Source organism: Hemitrygon akajei, chromosome 7, assembly GCF_048418815.1.
Source record: "Hemitrygon akajei chromosome 7, sHemAka1.3, whole genome shotgun sequence".
Lineage (NCBI taxonomy): Eukaryota > Metazoa > Chordata > Chondrichthyes > Myliobatiformes > Dasyatidae > Hemitrygon > Hemitrygon akajei.
In genome coordinates this window covers 45,761,879-45,780,304 of record NC_133130.1, presented here as the reverse complement: position 1 = coordinate 45,780,304, position 18,426 = coordinate 45,761,879, and the positions used below count along the sequence as shown (strand labels likewise).

At 39.6% G+C, this 18,426-nt stretch overlaps 1 protein-coding gene across 5 annotated transcripts in view; it reads right to left on the bottom strand.

Moving 5' to 3' along the window:
• LOC140730399 (transcriptional-regulating factor 1-like) overlaps positions 1-18,426 on the bottom strand; it is a 255,963-nt gene that overhangs the window by 125,328 nt on the left and 112,209 nt on the right. Inside the window, exon 1 of one of the 5 annotated variants that reach the window (XM_073050734.1) lies at positions 9,173-9,243. The exons of the other annotated variants lie outside the window; for them this stretch is intronic. The gene's annotated coding sequence lies outside the window, so the exon portion shown is untranslated. Of the gene's footprint in view, positions 1-9,172; positions 9,244-18,426 lie in introns of those variants that run through there. 5 annotated transcript variants of the gene reach the window in all.

Here is an 18,426-nt window from a genome sequence, read left to right as displayed (position 1 = left end):
CTGCAGCGGTATTGGAAAGGTGAATTTCATTTTCAGGTGATAAAGCCAGAAGATCTGAATGTACATGAGAAATAATAGCTTAAGATTTCTCTTTTCAAATAGTGAAAGCTTTTCTACAGATCTCTACATTTGCTGGTTTTTAACCCTGTGATAGCAATGCTTGTATGGATTCCTCAGAATACCTGTGCACAGGATACTCATACCCACCAACTTCAGTACTAGATTGCAAAAATAATTTTGTTTATTTGGTCATGGGGTGAACACTCTAACCTCAAAACATGAGTAAGTCTATGTTGAAGTCACAGTGCAGTCTTACTGTTAACTTGAATTCCTTTTTTTTTCGCACTGTTGCTTTCTTTGAAAACGAAACTCCACTTGGGGCTTCCTTAGTATATTAATGATATAGGATGATCATCAGAGGACTAAAAGCAAGTGTAATGGCCCTAAGATCTAACAATCTGCATTTTGACTAGGATCCATAGAAATTAAACTAAGTATCACTAGATTTTATGTTTTATCGATCATGGGCTTTTCCTCCATCACGAGCACACATCTTCAACAGGTGGTAGCTCAAGAAGGCGGTATCCATCATTAAGGAGCCTCACCATCCAGGATATATCCTCCTTGCATAACTACCACCAGAGAGGAGGGAGAGGAACCTGAAGGTCCACATACAATGTTTTAGAACAATTTATTTCCCACCATCATCTGATTTTTGAACAGTCCATGAAGCCACAAACACTACCTCACTCACTTTTGCAAGATTCATTTATTATTTCTGATTTATAGTAATTTTTAAGTCTTGCATTGTATTGATGATGCAAAAGAACAAATTTCACAACACGTGAGTGATAATAAATTTGATTCTGATGTTCTATTTTAAAAAATAGATAAGAGTCAAATGCAACACATAGCATTATGTCAATAGTCACTTTTACATAACATCCAGTATCTGAAACTGATACTGCGGCTCATTGGTATGACAGATTTCCTGTACAAACATTAAGAAAATAAAGCATTTCTTCAGTGCTGTCCTGAAGTGAACCCAAGACAATCAGGGAAAGCCGATAATGCATGCATGCATGCATGTGAATCTCATTACCTGATTTTTCTTTAAGGTTAAAATTGCTTTTATCAGAGCAAAGCCAGTGGAAGAGTTTAAATAAAAATTGTCATGAAGAACATTAACAAAGCACCGTCTGTAATTCAGGAATATCCTCACTCAGAGCTAGGTCACAAAAAACACAACATGATACAGTGGGCGGCTGAACTGAAAGCACAAGCAAAGGCAGCCTCACACATGGCCATCTTTGCTCATGCTTTCATTCCAGTCTGCAGAACTGAATTCCTCTGTCAGAATTATATCGAGTCAGCAATTCAAGATTGTTCGCCAGAAAATAAAGAGAAGAGTTGGAAGAAATTTTAATACAGTTCATCCTGTAGCTGACTTCAATCAAGAACTGAAATAGCTGTACTATTGTCAGGTTTGACTTATGATGCACAACTTCAGTCAATGGCAATTCTTTGATGTCAAACAAACCAGCAGTAAAACATAGCCGCCTAAATGAAGTGTATCTACTGACAATAGTAGACCTGAGGCAATGAAACACAGATATGAGTAGAATTCTAATGGATGCAAAATAAACTATAAGACCAAAAGATATATTTAAGGCAGAGGTTAATAGATTCTTGATCGGTCAAGGTATGAAGGGATACAGGGAAAAATGGGGCTGAAAGGAAAATTGGATCAGCCATGATGAAATGCTGGAGCAGACTCGATGGGCTAAATGGCCTAATTCTGTTCCAATATCATGTCTTATGATAGAAGAGTAGATTATGCCATTCGGTCTAATGAGTCTGCTTGGCCATTCAATCATGGTTGATTTATTTTCCCTCTCAACCCCATTCTCCAGCCTTCTCCCTGTGACCTTTGACATCCTTACTAATTAAGAATCTATCACTTTGGCTTTAAACGTACCCAATAACTTGACCTTTAAAGTCATCACTGGCAATGAATTCTACAGATTCACCACCCTCCGGCTAAAGAAATTTCTCCTCATCTTTGCTCTAATGGGATGCCCTTGTATTCTGAGGCTGTGCCCCCGATCCTGGACTCCCCCACTATTGGAAATATCCTCTCTATGTCCACTCTATTTAGGCCATTCAATATTCTACAAGTTTCAATCAGATCCTCACTCATTCTTCTAAACATCAGCATGTACAGTCCCAGAGCCATCGAACGAGTCTTATAAATTAACCCTTTCATTCCCAGGTTCATTCTCCACTACCGCCTCTGGACCCTCTCCAATACCAGCACATCCTTTCTCAGATAAGGGGGCCCAAACTGCTCACAATAATCCAGGTGTGGTTTGGATAATGTCTTATAAATCTTCAGCATTACATCCATGATTTTATATTCTAGTTCTCTCAAAATGAATGCTAACATTGCATTTCCCTTCCTTACTACCGACTCAACCTGCAAGTTAATCTTTAGGGAATTCTGCACTAGAGCTCCCAAGTTCCTTTCCACCTCCAATTTCTGAATTAGCTCCCTGTTGAAAAAAATAGCTTATGCCTTTATTCCTTCTACCAAAGTACATGACTATACACTGCCGTACACTGTATTCCATCTGTCTCTTCTTGCCCATTCTCCTAATCTGTCCAAGTCCTTCTGCAGAGTCCCTGCTTCTTCAACACTACCTGCCTCTCCATCTATTTTTATATTGTTCACAAACCTGGCCATAAAGCTATCGATTCCACCCATAACATAACTTTGCACAATTTTGTCAATGCTTTGGTAATATCGGTCCTTGGAAATGTGTTCCATTTAGTTTCAGCAAATTTTATTGTTCCATACCATCCTCCAATTTTCTTCTCTCCTCCCAGTTGTGATTTCCAGGGTTACCAACAGTCAGTGGAAAATCTCAATACACATTCAAGGAGCAATCTCTCCTTTCAAAGAACCAGGGCAGCAGCTGCTTTAACAGGGAGAAATCATACTTTATCATCCAGCATATTTTCTTCTTTTCACTCCTCTGCTTCTAGTAGCCTTGTCTTCACCAGCCTATCCCCATTGGTGGAATTTCCCCCAAACATTTTCAGCTCTTTAACTTTTGATATACTGTATTTTTAATTCTCTTTTAGAAAGTTTCGATAACATTTCCAAATAAAATACAGTCCTTGGAAATGTTTACACTGATGTACAATTTTGAGATGCTATTACTAAGATTTTATGAAGGTAGGGAGAGGCAAGATATTGTGAGTGACTGCAACATAATTTGATCTGATCTGAGAGCAAGAGATTTCTTTAAAACAGTGGGACAATTTAATGTTGGTGTACAGAGAGAACTGGAGGATTGGTTCATGAGATGCATAATATTATCATGTCAGGGTGGGGGACAAGCTATTAGGAAAGTAACTTGTAGTATCTGCTTTACTACAAAGAGGTGGGCAATGCAAGATTATATAGACATAATGTAACTGAAGAGTGATTTGATAATATCACTCGAAGTATAGTTTTGTATTTTTTATTCTAACCCCTGCAAAAAAAAAACTGGTACAACCAGTGCACTGGATTCATAGGAACAATTTCTGGCTTGAAGGAGTGAAGGAGTGTAAATAGATGCCTTGAGAACAGGAAATACAATTGAATTATTAACATTTTGATATGTTTTGCTGATAAACTGCATCCTAGCATTAGGGGGCAGAAGGTGAAAGGCAAGTGGGTTGAGATTAGGAGACATTTCTTTACTCAGAGAACTTACATTTTTAGAATCCTTTAACTCACAGGACTATGGTTTGGTTAGTTCAAGCACAACAATGATGGATTTCTGCATAATAAAGGAATTAAAGAACACAGTGATCCGGCAGTAAATAAATATTTTCAGATATGCTGAAAGAGTGGATATTGGACTGTTGGAAAATGACACTGGAAAGATAGTAATAAGGGACAAAGAAATGGCAGACGTACTTAATAAGTATTTTGTGTCAGTCTTCACTGTGATGTTAGCAATTTGCCAGAAATTCAAGAGTGTTAGGAGATGAAGAAAGTGCTGCTGTCACTATTACCAAGGAAAAAAGGTGCTTGGAAAGCTGAGGGGTTTAAATTAGATAAGTCACCTGGACCAGATGGACTACACCACAGGGTTCTGAAATAGGCAGCTGAAAAGATTGTGGAGGCATTAATAATGATCTTTAAAGAATTACTAGATTTTGGAATGGTTCTGAAGGAAAGGAAAATTGCAAATATCACTCCACTCTTTCAGGAGGGACACAGGCAGAAGAAAGGAAATTACAGGCCTGTTAGCCTGCCCTCAAAGATTGGAAAGATGCTGGAGCCCATTATTAAGGATGAGATTTTGGGGTACTTGGAGGCACATGGTAAAATAGCCCAAAGTCAGCACGGTTTCCTTAAGGGAAAATCTTGTCTGACAAATTTGTTGGAATTTTTTGAGGAAATATCAAGCAGAGTCAGTGGATGTTGTTTGCTTGGATTTTCAGAAGGCCTTTGACAAAGTGGCACACATGAGGCTGCTTAACAAGTGCTCACAGAATTACAATAAAACTACTGGCATGATCAGAACATTGACTGACCAGCAGGAAACAGAGTGGGAATAAAGGAAGCCTTTTCTGGTTGGCTGCTGGTGAGCTGTAGTGTTCTACAGGGGTCAGTAATAGGACCATTTCTTTTTATGTTATATGTTAATGATTTGGATGACAGAATTGATGGCTTTGTGGCCAAGTTTGCAAACAATGCAAAAATAGGTGGAGAGACAAGTAGTGTTGAGGAAGCAGGGAGTCTGCACAAGGACTTACACAGATTTGGAGAATGGGCAAAGATGTGACAAATGGAATAAAGTGTAGGGAAATGTATGGTCATGCACTTGGCAGAAAGAATAAAGGCATAGACTAACTACTAAATGGGGAGAAAATTCAAAAATCAGAGCAGCAAAAGGGACTTGGAAGTGCTCGTGCAGGATTCCCTAAAGGTTAATGTGTATGTTAACATTAATTTCAAGAGGACTAGAATATAAAAGCAAAGATGTAATGTTGGGCATTGGTCAGATCACATTTGTAGTGTTGTGAGCAGTTTAAGGCCCCATATCTAAGAAAAGATGTGCTGTCATTGGAGAGGCCCAGAGGAGCTTCATGAGAATTGGAGGGTTAGCATATAAGGAGCATTTGATAGCTCTGGGCCTGTATTTGCTGGAGTTTAGGCGAATGAGGGGGAACCTCACTGAAACCTATTGAATAGTGGAAGGCCTAGACAGAGTGGGCCTTTCAATCTTCGGGTAGATGGAGCTCGTCAGCCTGGCAAGGCAGTCCATCTAAGAGCGGGAAAACTCTGATTTCATACCTTTGCTGCCTTGCCTATGCCTGCACAGCCATACCCACTCATGGGAAAGGCTGTGGGAGTAAACCCCGAGGACAAATCTGGAGCTAGAGTCCCTAAGGCAGTCCGATGTTGCCTTCAACCTCATTCTGGCAACTCCTGTTTTGACACTGGTGCCAAGCTGTATTGGCCTTTGCCCTTCCCTTGGACAACATCGGTGTTGTGGAGAGGGGAAACTTGCAGCATGGGCAACTGCCGGTCTTCCATACAACCTTGCCTAGGTCTGAGCCCTGGAGAGGACACTCCAGTAGACTTTCCAGGTGCAGATCAATGGTCTCGCAAGACTAACAGATGCCACCAGACAGAGTGGATGTGAAGAGGATGCTTCCTATAGTGGGTGAGTCTAGGACTGGAGGATACATCAATAGAATTGTGGGAAGTCAATCTAGAACTGAGATGAGGAGGAATTACTTTAGCCAGAGGTGTACTTAAAGTGAAGGTCGACTGCTTTTTAACCAGTCAGGGTGTCAAAGATTATTGGGAGAAGGCAGGAAAATGGGGTTGAGAGGTGTAATAGGTCAGGCTTAATGGAATGGCAGAGCAGATTCCACAGGCCGAATGACCTGATTCTGCTCCCGTGTCTTATGTTCTTCTGGTAAAGTTGATTTGTGTTGTATTTTGACAAATGGAGAAGATGGCCCAAATTTGGTTAACACGAGGAAATCTGCAGATGCTGGAAATTCAAGCAACACACACAAAATGCTGGTGGAACGCAGCAGGCCAGGCAGCATCTATAAGGAGAAGCAATGTCGACGTTTCGGGCCGAGACCCTCCGTCAGGACTAACTGAAAAGAAAGATAGTAAGAGATTTGAAAGTAGGAGGGGGAGGGGGAGGGGGAAATGTGAAACGATAGAAGACCGGAGGGGGTGGGGTGAAGCTGAGAGCCAGAAAGGTGATTGGCAAAAGGGATACAGAGCTAGAGAAGGGAAGGGATCATGGGACAGGAGGCCTAGGGAGAAAGAAGGGGGGAGGGGAGCACCAGAGGGAGATGGAGAACAGGCAGAGTGATGGGCAGAGAGAGAAAGAAAAAAAAGGGGGGAACAAAAAAACTAGATATATCAGGGATGGGGTAAGAAGGGGAGAAGGGTCATTAACGGAAGTTAGAGAAGTCAATATTCATGCCATCAGGTTGGAGGCTACCCAGCCGGTATATAAGGTGTTGTTCCTCCAACTTGAGTGTGGCTTCATTTTGACAGTAGAGGAGGCCATGGATAGACATATCAGAATGGGAATGGGACATGGAATTAAAATGTGTGGCCACTGTGAGATCCTGCTTTCTCTGGCGGACAGAGTGTAGGTGTTCAGCGAAACTGTCTCCCAGTCTGCGTCTGGTCTCACCAATATATAAAAGGCCACACCGGGAGCACCGGACGCAGTATACCACACCAGCCAACTTGCAGGTGAAGTGTCACCTACGTTCTGTCCACCAGAGAAAGCAGGATCTCCCAGTGGCCACACATTTTCATTCCACGTCCCATTCCCATTCTGATAAGTCTATCCATGGCCTCCTCTACTGTCAAGATGAAGCCACACTCAAGTTGGAGGAACAACACCTTATATACTGGCTGGGTAGCCTCCTACCTGATGGCATGAACATTGACTTCTCTAACTTCCGTTAATGACCCTCCTCCCCTTCTTAAACCAGCCCTGATATATTAGTTTTTTTGTTTCCCCCCTTTTTTTTCGCTCTCTGCCCATCACTCTGCCTGTTCTCCATCTCCCTCTGGTGCTCCCCCCCCCTTTCTTTCTCCCTAGGCCTCCCGTCCCATGATCCTTTCCCTTCTCTAGCTCTGTATCCCTTTTGCCAATTACCTTTTTGGCTCTCAGCTTCACCCCACCCCCTCCGGTCTTCTCCTATCATTTCGCATTTACCCTTCCCCCTCCTACTTTCAAATCTCTTACTATCTTTCCTTTCAGTTAGTCCTGACGAAAGATCTCGGCCCCAAACATCAACATTGCTTCTCTCTATAGATGCTGCCTGGCCTGCTGCGTTCCACCAGCATTTTGTGTGTGTTGCCAAATTTGGTTATGCTGTTATTTATAAATCATGTATTAACATAGCAAAGGGCTTCACAATCAATTAAATATTTGTGAAGTACCATCACTTTTGATTTTAACTGATTTTCCAGTGTTTTCCACTGTTATATTGGACAAAAGGAATGAGAATGTGGATCAGTATCATCTCCAAAACAAAGAATGCAAGTAATGCTCCAATTATTGCATTGCAAACCCACTCACTGCTTGGGTGGGGAGCAATTATCCAAAATACATACACAATAATTATCTTGCTGAGAAATCTTTAAGTCACGTATCCAACATTTTTGCAAGTTCATTCATCACAGTAAGCCTGTGTGATTGGCTTTGGTGGCTGACACCAGAGAACGAGAACAATAAAACTGATAGAAGTGCCCCATTTCTGGCTGATCCTGGATTGAAAATGAATTTCATACCTGGACATAAGGCACAGCACTGCACCATGATGGCAAATAAAGCTCCCAAAACTTCACCCTATGGCTACAGAAAACTGGTCTTCATATATACTTTTCATTCCCACCTTATTTCTTCCATTTCCAGAAATTCACATCCAATTGGACTCCTTCCAACCTTTCACCCTCTCTAGATCTATTCTTCACTAACTATAGAGATTGGACATTGGCAATTTTTGCACTCCTCTTACTGACTCTAACCTCTGTCTCACCCCCCACCCCCCCATTTTTGGAGCACTTTGCTCACTCAGGACCAGGACAGACACTGCCAGAAAACCCTATGACAAGACTGCTGTTGCTGGGGATTGGCGAACTAATGACAACCGTGCAGAAGCCAACCATCACCTTGCAGGCACCTTCTTATATCATCCAATGGACCATGACCACACCTCAAATCATCAGGCTATAGTCTTCCATACCATCATTTGCCTCAATACCATGGGAGATATTCCCTCCACAGCCTCCACACTTGTAGACAATAACCCCAATTCTACCAAGATTCAAAAGCAGCACTACCATTCTTTAATTATCTCTTGCCTCCACTGGCTATAGTTTCCATAGCAAAACAACTTCACACTTGACAAGAGTTAAATTCCAAGCTCCCATTTGTTGGTCTATTTTTCCAGTTAATTATTTCAAACACAAGATAACCATCATTACTTGTTCACTATCGTACCAATTCGCAAACTCCACAAACTATGCCAGCTATATTCAAATTCACAATTTTAACATGGATGACAAACAAGAATGGTCCCAGCACTGACAGCTGCTGCAACCCACTGGTTGGTCACAGGTTTCCAGTTAGAAAGAACAGTCCACTACAACCCTATGATTTCCTTCCACCAAGCTAATTTTGTATCCAAATGGGTCGCTCACCCTGTATCTATACATGTATCTCATCAAGAAATCTTTTCTAACTAAATTTCATTTCTCTGTCTATCTTGAACAAAATTCTTCAATGAGACGGTTCTTTTTGTCACGGAATTCAAAAATAATGTTGATATGCTGAAACTCTAAGGGGCTACTCGAAATTTATATTATCTTTTGGTACTTGAAAAAGATTAGTTCCATTATCAATTAACGTTAGCAAAAAAAACTGTTAAATAACTTTCATTTAAAGTGGCCATAAGCATTTTCTGTGAAGCAAGGCTAACTCTTCTAGTGCTATTACCTTGGAAGGAAATTCACATTCGTCAAACATCAATTGCTTTGTTTAAAAATTGCTCACAGTAACCTGAAAATTACGTTCTGAAAACATTCATAAAAATTTTCTAATATTAAAAAGAAATGTACCTCACAGCTTCAGATATTTCTATTTTCTTCATAATGCACCAAATTAGTTAGATCCTCAGAGTGCACTTTCCCTTTGATAAAGCCATGCTGTCTTTACTTGGTCATACTTTTCCTTGTACCTTATATCGAAAACAACACAGAAGACTATTCAGCCTGCTGGGTCCATCCAGGGAGCAATCCCATTAGTGTGATTCCCACTCTGCCACTAAGCTACAAATTACAAATAGTTAAGGTAGTGGGTTACAGCCTTTCTTAAGACAGGTAAATTTAAAGCTAGAGGGAGTAGGTTTAAGATGAGAGGGGAAAGATATAAAAGTGGGATCTGAGGGGCAAGATTTTCCACATTGAAGATATTTACGTTTATGGAATGAGCTACCAAAAAAAAGAGTGGCAGAGGCAGTTCCATTTGCAACACATAAAAACCATTAAGGGCAAGTATGTGGATTATTAATGGTTGAAAGAGATACGGATCAAATACCGGTATTATCCTGCTCAGCATTGCCATGTTGAGTTGAAGCGCTTGTTTCCTATCTGTACAATGCGATTAATCTATGAGATAGTGCAGGTATTGCTCTCTAAGTTGATTCCATAAATAAGACTAAGCTGATTGGGGGTATTCTCCCTGGAGTTCAGAGGAATGGAAGTTGATGTCATTGAAACACACAACATTCTGAGGCGCCATGAGTGATCAGAAATTGACTTTTCTTTCTCATGAAGTTGGGGTGAAGAGGAGAAGAAAGATCCTTGGAAAATTATCAGCCATGGGAGGGATTTCTTCTCTTAGACAAATGTGAATTTTCTACCCCAGAGGGCTGTTGCTACCATGTCAGAAAGTACATTGAAGGATAAGCCAGATAAATTTTTGGACCACAGAGACTACAAGATTTCCAGAGGACTGGGTAGGAAAGTGGGGTTCAGGGCTATGATTAGATCATTTCTAAAGATCTTTACAAATCTTTACAAATGACAGTAGTTTTGAACTGCTGTTCGCCCTACTCCTAAATAGTGTAGCACAATATAGACCCTTCGGCCTAACACGTCCCTGTACACATGATGAAGATAATTTAACACTAATATTAAGGTGACAATTTTATACAACTATTTTTTGTGTATTTTGCGGCAACCTACTTTACAATAGTGAATACAGGTGTCCCCCCTTTACAAAGGTAGAGCGTTCCTATGAAGCCTTTCTTAAGCCAAAATGACGTAAAGCGAAGAACCATTAATTTATATGGGAAAAATTTTCATTAAAGCAAAATTCCTCTTTGTAATGCGAAAACAGGTTGCTCATGTAGATCTTTTGTAAAAGTGAAGTGGCATAAAATGAACTTTCGTAAAGTGGGGGACACCTGTACCTGAAGGTGTATGAAAGGTTCCAGTAAGCCAATTTGAGTTTCTATAAAAGGCCCAAAAATCAATTTAAGTAAAAATTACAGATGATGCGATTCACTTGTTTTTCTTCCAGCACTCACAATGTGATCTCTTTGTAATGGAGAAGCCAAATGCAGATTTGCAAACACCTCAACTTCAGTCCTCAAGGGTGGCCCTGGGCTTCCAGTAGCCTGTTACAGTACTTATATTTACCCCGGCAGGCTACAGGATCTTTCTGCCTCAGCTTTTGACATTATAAAGCTATGCTTAACAGGCATGTTACAATCATTGCAACTCAATATCTTAGAACAATATCAGGTAACTATCGATTTTTTAAAATCCCTTTCTCCTCAGATGTAGTTATATCTTTCTGTTTCAATTTGTTCTTTTCTCCCTCTTTCTGTATCTAACTTTGATCATCTACATCTTATCAGAGACATTTGTTTTTTCCCCCAACATTGGTCTTTGCAATTTAAAACAAGTGTTTTCTCCTGATGAACAGTCTTGTCCCGAAACATTGACTGTTTACTCTTTTTCACAGATGCTGGCCTGTTGAGTTTCTCCAGCATTTTGTGCATGTTGTATAGATTTCCAGCATCTGCAGATTTTCTCATCTTTGTTCTCCTCATTTCACCAGTTCAGGTGTAAGGTCCTTCACCCGAATTGCCAACTCTGTTTTTCTTTCCACAGATGTAACACTGTTAGCAGTGTTTTGGTTTGCCCAAATGCAAATACAAAATAAAAAGGAAGCTATTTCAAGGAAGGAATTTAATCTCAAAGCTAAATGTAAAGGTCTCAACACCTTCAAATAATACATTTGTAGGAACATGTCCCAAAATAAAAAACTCATCTATTAATTGTTTCAGAGAATGAACTGGTGTTCAAGGCACATAACATTTAGGACAGAATCAGAACCTAACTTTGGAATAATGCATTACTTCAAATTAAATAAATGCAATCACACCATTTTGATTCCACGTGGCTGACAGAAAGACTTTAATTCAGTCTGTCACTGTTGATGGCTTTGTCTCATCAGTAGTTGGCAATGCTAAAGCAATCCCATGCCTATAAAACTTAAAACCCCAACTACAGATCTTTTAACACCTTTTCTTTTCAACATCGTTTCTAGTATTAGGTGTGTCCCACCTTACTTTGGCACCAATGAAAACAACTGTTTGGTCTGATTTAATCTTCCAATGGAAAAAAATCACAGAAAATTACAAACGAACTATTGCACAGAACTTGTAGAACTGCATCATTCTCCCACAGTTTCAACAATGAAAAACTTATGTCCTACGATGCCTGTGATCAACCAGTGTTGTGAAGAACTTAGCACCATGCACCATGAAACATACAGATAACATTCCCCAATAAATGCACTTCAGGTCATATATTACTGAATTCTTCTTTCTTGAAATAATCTCCTACAAGTAGATCACTAATCTATTTCGAAGTCCAATGACCAATATGTCTGCCATACACTTTCTGTGGTAATTGACCAATTTTCCCGGGCAAATTACTGTCAGACTTGTATACTATTGTATTAAAAAATAGGTTTATTGGTAAATATTTAAATACCATAATTCCAGATATGAAATATTACATGCAGGACAAAAAACACTTATTAATGCAACAACAATTCAAACTCAATACATTTTGGGCTCTTATACAGTTCAAATTTTTTAAAATTAATACTATTTGCAAAATAAAATCAATGCTGAACAGGTTCAGTTTAGTGTGTACCACTGTTGGATTCACTGCAAGAAATAATATTTTTGTAAAAAAAGTTTCAACCACAATTTCTGTAAATTCTCTAACATTACTGTACAGTGTAGAGGAAACCTACTAACCACAGAATAGAATCAGGTTACATTTATGTTCTTGGGTTTCACTTACAATAGGGGCCTTGTAAAATTTCCACTATTGCCGTGAATGTGAATTCACAAGCATCTCATTCAGTGATTGGAAAGAAAAAAAAACCCTAAGTACATAGTTTACATAAAAATAGGCAGCTTACTTAGATTCCATTATTTGTTCTGAATAGAACTAAGATGCACCTACACTGGATACAAATTATGAGACAAATTATGACTCATCATCGACACAACCGTTTACATAATTGGAAACATGTTATGTTAATCAGAATTCAATTCATTGGACAGTTCAAAGGTAGATGTTAAAAGTGGTCCACATCAAATTTCTCTTATTTCACTCAATGTAGTAGTAAAGTTATATGAAAGCAAACACCACCCATAATAGGATTAACTCTCATTTCATTCAAACATTCTATCCTTGGTCAAAGGTGATGAAGTTTCATTCTGAACATCATTTCTTATCGAAATGCACAGAGCTAAATACCTTAAATCTGCTAACAGTCATCTCACATTAATTGAAATGTTGTGGCAGGATGATAAACAAGTCTTTTAAATATTTCTTAATTATCATGGTGAAGAATTTAATTATAATCCAATGGTATCATACAAAGTGAATTAAAAGGAGCAAAAAAGGCTACATCCTTTTATCATCAAACTTTACTTCCTTTCTGCAAAATGTGCATGAATAAAAGGCATTTTTCTTTCACCAATTTTTTTCTATTACACTTTTCAATATGCTGCTATTTGCCAATTTGCAGTTACACATCAGAGTTACTCCAGTTGCCTTTACACACACTCCAGCCCAGATGGAGTTTGACAGGCTTACTGGACTTGCAGAATAAAAGAGATTAAGCAATTCCTGTTCCACAGTTTCACTATCAGATACGATAGTATGAAACACATACAATGGCCACACGTATCACTTTGGTGGCTGACTTCCTCTTTCCTAACTGTGATACTCTATGTGCATTCACGCCAAATGTCCAGTGAGCCTAAAAATGTACAGAGCTCAACCATTCATGGTGTAAAGTTTAAGTGGAAGCACTGTCAAATTAAATTTTAGATCCACTTTACTAGAACATACCTCAAAACGCATGCCACATTTAATGTATAAACTTTGGAGACGCTGGCAGGAAATTTATATCAAAAATTGATACAGGGGCAGAAATATGTAAACATCCACTTAAAAATCTCAATGCCTTCAGTGAGTTTTCAGAAGCAGCTTTCAACTTTGAAAATAATGCACATAATTTGAAAAAGCCATGTTTCCCTTCCTTTCCAAACCCTCCTCCACAGACAATTTTGAACACCTAATTTCAATATTAAGCAAAGCCCTGAATCAGGCACAGTATAAAAATCAAATCTATCTTATACCAAGGTGCCTTAAACTGCCATAGGAAAGTATGACTGTACCCAAGAGAATAAGGTCTTGATCCTTATGAACCATCTTTATCACCAACCAAATCTGTCAAGTGTATCTGGCTTCTGGAAATCACCATGGTTATCACATGCAGATCATTCAAAGTAAAAGTAACAGGAGTGTTGAATGAATATGCCACATTAAAAAAAAAACTGTTGCATACAGATTCAACACACCTACCAAACATCTTAATAAAAAGGAAATACCATTCAACAGGAAACCGTGCTTTGAGTTTGAGATTTGAAGCACAGGGTGACCTGACCTCAGATGTGTCATCAGTTAGCAATGGAAAATATTTACTCTGCTTCACCATTGACTGACAAATGAAGTCAAAGACAACATAAAAGTTAAAGAGGGGGCATATAATATAGCCAATATTAGTGGGAAGGTAAAAGACTGAGAAGCTTTTATAAAACCAAACAGAAGGCAACTAAAAAGCCAAAAACATAGAAAAGATGAAATATGAAGGGAAGCTAGCCAAAAAAAGAGAAAACAAAAAGTTTTTTTTTTAAACAGACCCGTAAAGAGTAAATGAGAGATGAGAGTGGAAAGCTGACTGCTGGAAAATGAGCTGGAGATTAGTAACGGGGGACAAAGAAATGGTGGACGAACTTAATAATCATTTTACGTCAGTCTTCACTGTGGAAGTCACTAGCAGAATGCCAGAAATGCGAGAGTGTCAAGCAACAGAAGTGAGGGTCATTGCTAATAGAATGGAGAAGGTGCTTGAGAAGCTGAAAAGCCTGAAGGTAGATAAGTCAAGCAACACACAAACTGCTGGAATAACTCAGCAGGCCAGGCAGCATCTATGGAAAAAAGTACAGTCAAAGTTTCGGGCCAAAGGTCTTGGCCCAAAATGTCAACGACTTTTTTTCCATAGATGCTGCCTGGCCTGCTGAGTTCCTCCAGCATTTTGTGTGTGTTGCTTGTATTTCCAATATATGCAGATTTTCTCTTGTTTGTGGAGGTAGATAAGTCACCTGGACCTGATGGACTACACCACAGGGTCCTGAAAGAGGTAGCTGAAGAAATAGTGGAGACATTAGTTATGATCTTTCAAGAATCACTAGATTCTGACATTGTTCTGGAGGACCCGATAATTGCACGTCACTGCACTCGACAAGAAGAGGTGGGGGGTGGGGGGTAGAAGGAAGGAAATTATAGCCCTCTTAGCTTGTCTTCAGTGGTTGGAAATATGTTGGAGTCTATTATTAAGGATGAGGTTTCAGAGCACATGATAAAATAGGCCATAGTTTTCTAATGGGGAATTCTTGACTGACTGATCTGTTGGAACTCTTTGAGGAAATACCAAGCAGGATAGACAAAGGAGAGTCACTGAATGTTGTTTATTTGGACTTTCAGAAGGCCTTTGAAAAGGTGCTACAGATGAGGCAGCTGAACAAAATAAGAACCCATGATATTACAGGAAAGATACTAGCATTGTCAGGGCACTGGCTGACTGGCAGGAGCCAAAAGAGTGTTAATAAAGGGGGTCCTTTCTGTTTTTTTGCTGTTAACTAGTGGTGTGCTGCAGGGGTCTGTGTTGAGACTGCTTCATTTCATGTTGTATGTCAATGGTTTAGATGAAGGAATTGATGGCTTTGTAGCTAGTCTGCGGACAAGTTGAAGATAGGTGGAGGGCTAGGCTGTGTTGAGGAAACGGTGTCTGCAGGAAGACTTGGATAGATTGGGGGAATGGATAGAGAAGTAGCAGGTGGAATAAGATGTAGGGAAATGTATGGTTATACATTTTGAAGAAGAAGAAGAATAGCTCTTAACTCAGCAGTGGGGTTATCGGGGCACTGTTATGACAGTGGTTCCGTAGCAAGCTATTCTTGTTTTTATGCAGCCGAGTTGCTAGCTCAATGCTCGAGGTTCATGAGAAAGATCCCAGGATTGAAAGGACTAACATATGAGAAGCGTTTGATGACTCTGTGCCTTTACTCACTGGAGTTTAGAAGAATGGTGGTGGGGGGGGGGTGATATAATTGAAAGCTATCAAATATTTTAAGGTCTGGATAGAGTGGATATGGAAAGGATGTTTCCTATAGTGGAGGAGTCTAGGACCAGAGTGCACAACCTCAAAATTGAGAGATGTCCATTTAGAACAGAGATGTGGAAATATTTATTTAGCTAGGGGGTGGTGAATCTGTGGAAATTATTGCCACAGACGGCTGTGCAAGGCCTAGTCATTGGGCAGATTGGTTGATGGGATCTTGATTAATCAGGGTAGCAAAGGTTGTGGAGAGAAATGAAGAGAATGGGTTAAGAAGGATGATGGATCAGCCATGATGGAATGGCGGAACAGACTCAATGAGCTGAATGGCCTAATTCTCCTCATGGTCAAAAACTCAACTAAACTATGTAGGACAACTCACCAAGAGAGCCGTGTGAAAATTCAAGCGACCAGGCTTGATAGTTACTGGCAGAAACCACAGTCAGAGATAATTTGGCTTTGATGCAGGTTTGGTGAAAGGCACCAATCACAAAGAAAGAAAAAATACTGAACGACCTCATAAAATGCAGGAAATGTTCAGCAAGTCAGGCAGCAAGTGTGGGAAAGATAAGCAAGTAACTGTTTTAGGTCCAATCTCTTGTCAAAGAGTCTTCCACCTATAATGTTACCTCCTCTTTCTCTTGCTACAGATGCTGTCTAATCTGCTGAGAGCTTCCAGTGCATTCTAATGTTTTTGACAGATCTTCAGCACTTTTTCTATTTTCATGAACTACCTAGTAACCCAACTTGAAGTTCATGTATATATTGCACAATTGTCAAAAAGAACCAAGTTATCTAGGGAAGTAAAACATCTCCATTATAAATTATAATTTTGTCTTGAACCCCAAGTTTGATTTAAAACCAGAGTAATTTTTCCCTACTCTCAACTATTAACTCATTTATGATTCAGGCAAAAACAGATCAATATCAAGTATCAGCAAAGGTCATTTTACAGTGCATTAATAAATACTGTTGAGTTAATTCTCCTTCCATTAAGGACAGCTTATCAGATTATTTCTACATCCAGACAGACCATTTAGCCACGGATATAAACAAGGCACACATTTTAAAAAATTACATAATTGTGATTTTTGTTCCCAAACAACTACTTTTCTGGTCTAAATATATAACACATTTAGTAACATGGATGCACCTCTGAAACTTTCCCTTGATTTTACAGTCGATGTAACACCTGTTCTTACACTTCCTTCCTCACCACCACCCATGGACCTAAACAGTCCTTCCAGGTAAAGCAAAAGTTCACGTGCATCTTCTCCAATCTTGTCTGCTACATTCTGAGTTCCTGATGTGGTGTCCTTTTGGTGGTCCAGATTCAATAGTACATTGTTTTCCTGTCAATCTCCCTCCAGCAGATGGCCCCCATCTTCACACACCAATCCCCCTTCCTCACTCCATGTATTGTTCCCCTCCTCTCTTTGCCTGTCTCCATCTATCATTCATCTACCTATCTACCAACTTCAATACCCGCTCACCTCCCCTGGCACTACCTGCCTGTAATCACAAATCAAGAATTAATATCATTGGCATATGTCATGAAATTTATTGTTTTGCACAATACACAATAATAAAAAACTATAATTTACTATATAAAAATTAAAGTGCAAAAGAAGAGGGGAAAAAGGTCCTGTAGTGTTCATGGATTCATTATCCATTCAGAAATCTGATGGCAGAGGGGAAGAAGCTGTTCCTGAAATGCTGAAATGTGTCTTCATATCTGTACCTCCTCCTTGATGGCAGCAATGAGAAGAGGGTATGTTCAGGGTGATGGAGGTCCTTAATGATGGATGCTACCTTTCTTGAGGCATTGCCTTTGAAGGTACCCTCCATTATGGGGAGGCTGGTACCCATGATAAAGCTAGCTGAGTTTACAACTTTCTGCAGCTTTTCCTGACCCTGCAGTGGCCCCTCCATACCAGATGGTGATGCAATCAATTAGAATGCTCTCCACAGTACACCTGTAGAAATTTGCAAGAGATGGCATGGTAACGTAGTGGTTAGCATGACACTTTACAGAGCAGGCAACTAGAGTTCAATTCCCACTGCTGTCTATAAGGATGTGTACATTCTCCCTGTGATCACATTGGTTGCCTCCAGGTGCTCCAGTTTCCTCCTATAGTCCAAAGACGTACTGATTGGTAGGTTAATTGATCATTGTAAATTGTCCTGTGATTAGGCTAGGGTTAAATCGGGGGGGGGGGGGGGGGGGGGGGGAATTGTTGGGTAGTGCAGCTCGTAGTGCCAGAAGGGCCTCTGCGCTGTATCTCAATAAATAAATCAAAAGTAACTCAAACTAAATATACCCATCCATTTGTTGAACAATGATTTATCTGCTTCTCAATTTGATACCATTATGCATCTTATAAGTGAAACCAAATATAGAAAATAATATAATCAACTGTTGAACAACATAATTTTTGGTATTCATATTGTTTCACATGTTATGATGAATATAAAGGAATTTCTGTTGCTAAGACAAAATAGAATTCAAAACTTTTCAGAAAACATACACAAAATTTACAGGGACAATCAAATCACATAACCTGGCACAGTCGCAAATTTGATGATGCTGGGT